This window comes from Rhagoletis pomonella, unplaced genomic scaffold (genome assembly GCF_013731165.1).
Source record: "Rhagoletis pomonella isolate Grant_MI unplaced genomic scaffold, Rhpom_1.0 Rhpom_scaffold_00178, whole genome shotgun sequence".
Classification (NCBI taxonomy): domain Eukaryota; kingdom Metazoa; phylum Arthropoda; class Insecta; order Diptera; family Tephritidae; genus Rhagoletis; species Rhagoletis pomonella.
In genome coordinates, this window is record NW_023458732.1 from 49727 (window position 1) to 57811 (window position 8085).

Below are 8085 nucleotides of genomic sequence, written 5' to 3' on the forward strand. Positions count from 1 at the left end.
GGGCTTTAATGTCCTTCCAGCCCTACAAATCTCCGGGCCTTGACGGAAGCTTTCCCGCTCAACTACAGGAAGCTAAGAACATACTGTGCCCCCTCCTTTCTCAGATTTTTACATCCTGCCTAACCCTGACTCACATACCACATGAGTAGAAAAAGGCAAAAGCTGTATTCTTACCGAAGGGAGGCAAGGCCGCTCATGTGAAACCGAAGGATTTCAGGCCTATAAGCCTTACTTCATTCTTCCTTAAAACTCTAGAGAGGCCCATTGACGAATATATTCGACTGAATATAAAAAACTACAACCTCTCTCCGAACCAGCATGCATATTCCAAAGGAAAATTCGTGGATATCGCACTCCATGAAATCGTATCGACGATTGAAAAAGGATTGGCTTTAAAGGAATACACGCTCCGAGTTTTCTCGATATCGAGGGTGCTTTCAACAATGTCTACCCGAAGTCTGTCGTTAACTCCCTTCCCATGGCGGGGGCGCAGTGGGGTCTGGTAGATTTTGTTGGGCTCCTTCTTGAAAAGAGAAGTATTCTATCAGAACTGGGGGATGGTTCTATCACAAAGTATGTGACCCCTCTACTCTGGATTCTAACAGTGAACACCCTACTTCTAAGCCTAAAGGGCACCGGTTGTCAAGTCATAGCGTACGCTGATGACATAGTAATCGTGGCAAACATTTTCAGGTCCTGACTGAGTTATTGCAAAACGCACTCGGTCTGGTAAACATCTGGTCCAAGGAATGTGATCAATCCTACCAAAACAGAAATGGTACTTTTCACAAGGAAGTATAAAACTCCCATATTTAAACCTCCCACCCTAAACGGAGTGGCACTTACTCTCTCAACCAAGGTCAAATACCTTGGAATTATTCTAAAGAAAAAACTTGACTGGAAGCGAAACATTGAAGACCGCTCCAGAAAGACCAATACCGCCCTTTATGCCAGTAAGATAGCTATAGGCAAAAAATGGGGAATAAAACCACACATAGTACACTGGATGTACACAGCTGTGATAAGACCCATCCTTTTCTACGGGGTCACCGTATGGTGGCTTGCGCTAAACAACACTTTGTCCAGAGCCAAGGTGGAACGGGTGCAGAGGACGGCTGCCATGCTAGTCATGGCAGCACAGCCCACTACACCTACCAAATCTCTGGAAATAATGTTAATTCTTCCACCTGTGGATCTCTACGGAAAATTTCGGGCCGGCTGCAGTGCGGCCAGGTTAAATACAATCCATCCGTGGAGAGACCTCAGATTCGGACACGCAAAAGTACTTAAAACTCTACCGGATAATCTACGACAGATAGATTATACCACTCCTCTACTCTGCTTAGACAACAAATTCTCCACAAGAAACCCAGAGAGGAACAAATGGGAAGGGGCCACAGACCTGAACCCAGGGTCTACGGTCATATATACAGATGGTTCCAAGCTTAACAAAAGAGTGGGTAGCGGGATCTACCCTGACGAACCCCCGCTAAACCTCAGTTTCCGCGTACCGGACCATTGTAGTGTTTTTCAAGCAGAATTAAACGCCATAATGGAGGCGGCACGGTGGGTTATAACCTCTGCCCCTCCGGGACGGCCTATTGCTATCTATTCAGCCCTATTCCGCATTTCGATTACGTTCCCGCATTCCGCTCCGCTGGAATCGAACTTAGGTATTCTGCGTTACGATCGAGATGAAAGAAGAAGAGGAAGAGAGAAAACATCTTTCGAAATCAAAACAAACAAAGAAATATTTGCCACCAAAATACAGCAGCATATCGTCGTTTAAAGTGCAAAACCGCGTATCAACAAAATGCAAAACCGCGTATCAGCAAAATGCAAAACCGCGTATGTGAAGTTTTAGAAATTATTTTCTAGAGGGTAAAAACACTCATATTTCAAAATGGTTCTTTTTTTTATAAAGCAATCGCATTTCTGGCTAGTATATTTCAGGACGAATGGATAAGGATTGAGCCAAGAGCTTGTGTGAGCAAATCAAATTTTTGGCAGCCAATGTCGGTTACGCGGTTTTGCAGAATGACGATACGCGGTTTTGTACTTTAAACGACGCTATGAAGTTAAAGTTTGTAAATATTTTAAAATAACTAAATATATCTAGCATCACTGTAATTAAAAATAAAATTTCGTTTGCTCTCAATTTAGTGGAAACATGGGAAATCTTTAGCTATTTGTACAACGATCCAAACGAAAGAGGATGAACGCCGCTTTATGAAAAGTCACCCCTCACCCCCCTCACCCTCCTAAAGACTCCTTGGGAGCTGTTTGAAAACATCCGAAATTTGGATTTTTTCCAAAACGATTATAACCCTCACTACTCCTTTCTGTGTTGCCCAAGAAGAGGGGAGATATTTCGTGGATATTTTTTTTTTGACAGCTCAGCTCGGAAACTTGCAAAAAATACCACATTTCCAACCGACATTATAAATAAATTAGTGCACACATATAGTAAATTTTATTTTTGTAATATAGCGTGAACTGTTGTCTACAAGTGTGTGTAAAAGGTTTTTGATTCGATTCACGCGTTTGGGCACAGCAACCCAAAATCGTTGTACAAATTCATAAAGAGTACCCGGAAACATAATTATAAGAAAGAAATCCTTAGCCGCGCGGCGTTATTGCTTGAAGAGGAGAACGAGTCCCAGATTGCTGATGCGGAAGTTGAAAGGCGGAGATTTAGGGACATGTTTGATCTTTTTCAGATGAGTGAAAAGTCATAAGAAATTCATCTTGAACTGTATTACTCATCGCTTAAAGTCAGTGAAATTATAAACGTTGTTTGAGCACTCCACAACATTTGCATTTACTACAGAGTGGAAGATTTGAACGCAAACGAATCCCGTTTTGAAAGCCGTCAGCAATAATAAAAGCATCTTCTTTTATGTAACTTCACATTTTATGTATGTATGTATCTATGTGCATACATCTATTAATTTTATATAAAAAGAATAAATTGAATTCAGTGCATTTCACAGTCCTATTTATAGATAATGTAAAGAAAAACGCCTGGACTTCCACTTTGAAGACGTCGCGCAATATTCCTTTTGGTTGCCATTATTTGAGCCAATTTTTCGTATTGCCCGTATTACCGCTCGCGAAAACACAGAAATCGAGAAAATTCATTTATGATGACTTTTACAATCATGCACAGTATATTTCACTTAATTTTTTTTATAAAATTTTAATATTTAAACCCACGAAAATAACAATCGAAACGGTCTCCGTCAACAAATTTGCAACTTAGAAAAACGTACCTACGATCGAAACGAAACGGAACGCAGAATACCAAAGTTTCCAAACGGAGAAAATTTCGATTCGAGTCGAAATGCAGAATAGGGCTGATTCTGACAGCCAGGCTGCTATCAAATCTCTCAATTCTAACGGAACAACGTCCAAAGTGGCCATAGAATGCAGGAAGATTCTCAACCTGCTGGCATCAAAATGCTCCTTGACTGTTGTATGGGTCCCTGGACATAGGGACATTCCTGGCAACAGCCTAGCCGACGAGCTGGAAATATCTGAATCATTCAATTCTGCTCAGAATGCGGGCATACCTCTAACCTCCTGCAAGCACAGACTAAAGGCGGAACTCGTCGAGGAGGTAAATTTCAGGTGGGCCGTGGAAACCACCTGCCATACTACCAGGCAAATTTGGCCAAAGATTGATATAAAGCGATCCATAGCTCTTACCCGGCTGGACCGCACCTCTCTCATATTATTAGTCGGGGTAATCACCGGACACTGCCTGATGGGCACACACGGAAGATACCCCAAAAACGATTTTTTTCGCAGTTGCAGAGACGAGGAAAAGGTGGAGACCATTGGACACTATCTCTGCCGTTGTCCCGCCTTGGCCAACACACGCAACCGATTCTTCAACAAGTACTTTCTAGATTGTTTAGCCGGTTTGAACTCGGCGAACGTCCTCGACTTTTTTTCCTATATAAAACGCACTCGGTGGTTCAATTACAAAGGAAGGGAAAGAAACAAATGGCTTCGGCCAATGGTATCACAACGGGATTTTCCAGCCCACGTGTGCTCCGCGCTCTGCGAGGGGCTGCCACTCCAACCTAACCTAACCTAACCTAACTTCGGAACCATGAGTCACATGAGTTGGAAATTTGGTATACAGACATATCTATGGTAGGTGCTTATAGTAAGGTACATATCGATGGCTGAGTGGAAGATCGATCTATCTCGGCAACGCTCTATCTCAAAAAACTTTTCAAGAACGCCCTATATCAGAATTCGTTTCAAAAACGCCCTATCTCAGCTGCCGATTCAAAAACGCCCATTTCGCATATTTTCAATACATTTTGAAGTGATATAGGGCGTTTTTGAACCGAATTTTGAGATAGGGTGTTTTTCAATTGAATTCTGAAATAGGGCGTTCTTGAAAAGTTTTTTGAGATAGAGCGTTTTCGAACTGGCTGCCGAGATAAGTCGATCTTCCACTCAGCCATCGATATATAAATGAGACTGTGAAAGGGCGGCAAATTCCAAAGGCATGGAATATTTTACCAGTTATAACTTCGGAACCATAAACATAACATTTGGTATGCAGACATATCTATGGTAGGTGCTTATAGTAAGGTATATGAGTTTTTAAATGAGTTTTTAAAAGGGGGCGTAGCACTTAACATAGGCTTGGAATTTTTTATCAGCCATAACTTCGGAACCACAAGTCACATGACCCCTTCAATTCCTTCCGACGTGGGGTGAAACCGGCGGGTAAAAGCTAGTACTAAATAAAAGTAACATCAGATAAGTAACAAAGAATGTACAATTTTTAAGTGAGTTCTCCGATTCCAGGCCATATACATAAAATAACACTTAATTAAACAAGTACATACAGAGCACATCTCAGGGACTGAAGTGAAGCTAACGGAAATACGCTTACAGAACATTTTTAGAGTTGCTTTCGTTTAAACTACTGCGAATATGAGATGGAACAGAGTTCCAGATGCATTGACATAGAATAGACTTGCTGAGCTGGGATGATTGTAGGTAGGAACAGTCAATTCCCTAACTCGAGGTGATTTGGGGAGCGTTAATTTTACATACAGATATTTGGGTGCCTTATCCGTCTGAGACGAGAAAGGAATATACAATTTCTAGCTTTAAGATATTCAGAAATTTCACAGCTAAGTAGGCGCGATCTCCAAGCGGAAATATGCTCATATTTTGCTAGCTCAAACAGATAGCGCGGGATCTGGTTAAATACTACATATATTTTGTGCGCTGATTGGGAATCTAACCTGCTGCAGACTACTTCAGAATAACAGATAATTGGCATTATAAGTTGAATTGCGAGTTTACGTCTGATTTCTATCGGTTTGAATGGAGCACATTCGTAAATTTCCTAAAGTATTGTAGACTTTGCTTACCATTGAATTTACATGGTCAATGCAGGTAAGGCCGGAGTTGATAATAAACCCAAGGCTAGTTACTTTTGGCACAAATTTAATAGGTTTGCCACCAATTTGTAATGATGGAATAGCTGCTGGGTTAAGACGTTCCTTACAAATAGGTAAAACAAAACAAAAATATGTCAATAAATTAAATAGAAATGAAATAATTTATCATAAATCAAGAACGAAATGAAGAAAACAGTTTTTTCGTTTGTTTTAGCCCCCAATTTAGGCAAATTTAAAAAAAAAAGCTTAAAGATATGCAAAAATTATATATATTTTTTAAATCAAGTACAAACTACACACTCGTACGCACACGTGCTAACCACATTTCTATAGAAATTAAGAAAGAAAATGTGAACGTATTTGATTCATGTGAAGTAATTTGACCGAAACAATGTAATTTATGCTTTAATGTAAACATACATAGTTTTAGACCACGATTCAATAATGAAAGGCTTTGTAAGAAAAACTTTCTCTCGCTCTAATTTTATCAATGACACTCCCACCCTACTCCTAAAGACAAAAACAGTGATATTTCTTTTCCAAATTTCTTTGCAAGTTTTAAGAACACTTTTAAATTTTTGGTAGAGAAATTTTTACTTTTTATATGTTAAGAAATGTTTGTTCTTCAGTCGCTGGCGACCACAAGACAAAATGGGTGAGAATCGTTGGGCTACATAAATTCAATGTAGGCTAAAGAGACGAAATTCCCTTAAATGCCGAAATTTATTTGTCGACATTCTTAGACCTATTGATTCGCCAAGTCGCTGTAAAGTAAAGCGCGTAATGGTTCTGGTAAATGAGTCAACGAAAGTATTTCGGCATTGACCTACACAAAACAAACCTCCGAATGAGACTTTGACGCAATTTAATATTGGCAAACCGTATCCATGGGATCGGTTTAGTCACTGGCGCGATGTTGTAATCGCACACTTACGGAACTTCTCATTTCACGGCGTATATCGCGTTCATGTCGCAATCGTTCAGTAGCTGCGTGCCCTTTTCATTCTTCCTGAGTTCGCCCAGCACGAATCGCCAAACGCGACTTTGTTAGCCAATGTTTGATATTCTCATCGGCGTCATATAATGTCTCCCGAACACTAAGGGCAAATTTTCCAGTGCACGACTGGGGCCTAAAATTATTATTATTATTATGTAAGTCTTTATTATAATTAAAATTATAACCGCTCGAGCTGGTCAAGACAAACTCAGTTTACGTGATCTATGTTTAAACTTGCACTGAAAAACTGGCCTTAAAAGTGAAACATCAAAGAATTCAGGCTACCGTATTAGAAACAATCGAGCGAGAACCGCGAAAGAAACGTAAGCGCCAAATGTTTTTATTTGGCGTCTTTTTTGTCAAAATTATATAATTTTTCCACAAACAAATAACTTTTTCATATCCATCAAGCGCAAATGGTACCGCAAAGAATTTACAAGGCAATAAAAAAAAAACAGAAAAACAGCTCAAAGTGGACCATCTATTCTCAAATTATACGCGGTTTGAAGTAGGCAACTTCGGTATATATGTACATACAAATATTTATTTGTAATAACAATCAGAGGCTATATTCGATGCAAATAAGTTGGTTTCAATTAAATAATTAAGGCAAATGCTACACTTTTTTGTGGAACTTCGGTACTGTTTTAAGGTGATTGAATTCTTCCCCTTTTCCTCCTGCTTCCGAAAAACATCCCTGTGGGTGGGAGTGTCAAATTTTAGATAAAAGCCACACGAAACCTTTAATAATTGAATCATGGTTTTAGACTTACTTCTCATTTATCCTTGAAGAAAAATCAAATAATTAGCATTAATGAAATATTTATTGTTGCACTTCATGTGGAATACATTGAACATCTAATGCAAATGTTTATTTATAAAGGAAACTTACAGTAATGTACAAAGAACAAAAAAGACCACAAAACTCCTTTTGGTTATAAAATATTTTTAAATATTTTTAATATAGGGAAATTTTTGAGAAAATCGAATTCAGGAAGGCATCCAAAACAAACACACTACTCCTATATAAACAAAAATATTCTTAGTTGTTATTATACTTCCATTACTAATTTCTATAGAACATTTTGTTATGTTTCATTTTAATTCTAACATATTAATTTATACATCACGTAAATTTATTCTTGCTTTACATCAAATAAATTCTAATTTTAATCGTTTTTCCAAAAAATTCTTCTCACACTGACTGTGAGTGCATGTATCTAAACACTCTTACTTAACTTTGCATCGCATAGCAAAATAATATTAAATTAGAAATTGCAACTTTCTTTTCAGTAAACCTACATATTGAAATAGATTAATTTGTATTCTCCTCGGAAAATAAGTATACATATTTTCCCATCTATAAATGAAATTAGTTGGTGTATACACATACACCATACTTTCTAAAACCATTTCGAGGTTTGTATTCTCACTGGGCAGGGACTATCCGCATATTCGTATATGGGGATAAAATCAGGATATTCAGTTAATATCCGTTAATTTTTCTACTCAGATTTCTGGTTAATATCCGTTCATTTTGTTATAAGGATATTCGGATTTTTTTAATCAGATATCCGAATATCCGGGTATTCAAAAAATCCGGATAGAGCTCCTAGCCCTAATTCTAGCAAGTGCTATGCAATAAAGCACACA